The sequence below is a fragment of the Penaeus monodon genome, chromosome 21 (genome assembly GCF_015228065.2).
Source record: "Penaeus monodon isolate SGIC_2016 chromosome 21, NSTDA_Pmon_1, whole genome shotgun sequence".
NCBI lineage: Eukaryota > Metazoa > Arthropoda > Malacostraca > Decapoda > Penaeidae > Penaeus > Penaeus monodon.
This window is the reverse complement of record NC_051406.1, coordinates 10,374,873-10,375,256: the sequence shown is the minus strand read 5'-3', so window position 1 is coordinate 10,375,256 and position 384 is coordinate 10,374,873. Positions and strand designations below refer to the sequence as shown.

General features: G+C 38.5%; 1 protein-coding gene across 1 annotated transcript in view; it reads left to right on the top strand.

Moving 5' to 3' along the window:
* LOC119586204 (calexcitin-2-like) overlaps nt 1–384 on the top strand; it is a gene marked incomplete at its 5' end in the record, with an annotated part of 119,930 nt that overhangs the window by 83,633 nt on the left and 35,913 nt on the right.

Below are 384 nucleotides of genomic sequence, written 5' to 3'. Positions count from 1 at the left end.
GACCAAGGAGTTGCATCAGTATAAATCACGGGTGTAATTCGTTGCGTCACCGAGATGTAAATGGTGTTGATGGTTATTGGTAATCATTAATCTGTAGGGTTGTTAGTTTGAATGATGAATGGATAAGATCATTCAGGTAATTGTGAAGATTCAAATGCATATGTTTCTTTATTTACAATAACAAAAGGAGTGTCCAAGTTACTATAAGGATATTTTCTTTACCCTTGTGCTCTGCAACTGCAAGACGTAATCCGACACTGTATATATGTTACCCAAACCTCAGGTGAGTAATGTTGCAGAAATCACAAAGGCTCCTGTGAGGAAATTGCAGGTATTTCAGAAACACCAAGAGACCTTCTATAACCGAGTCCCAGAGAACTGGCT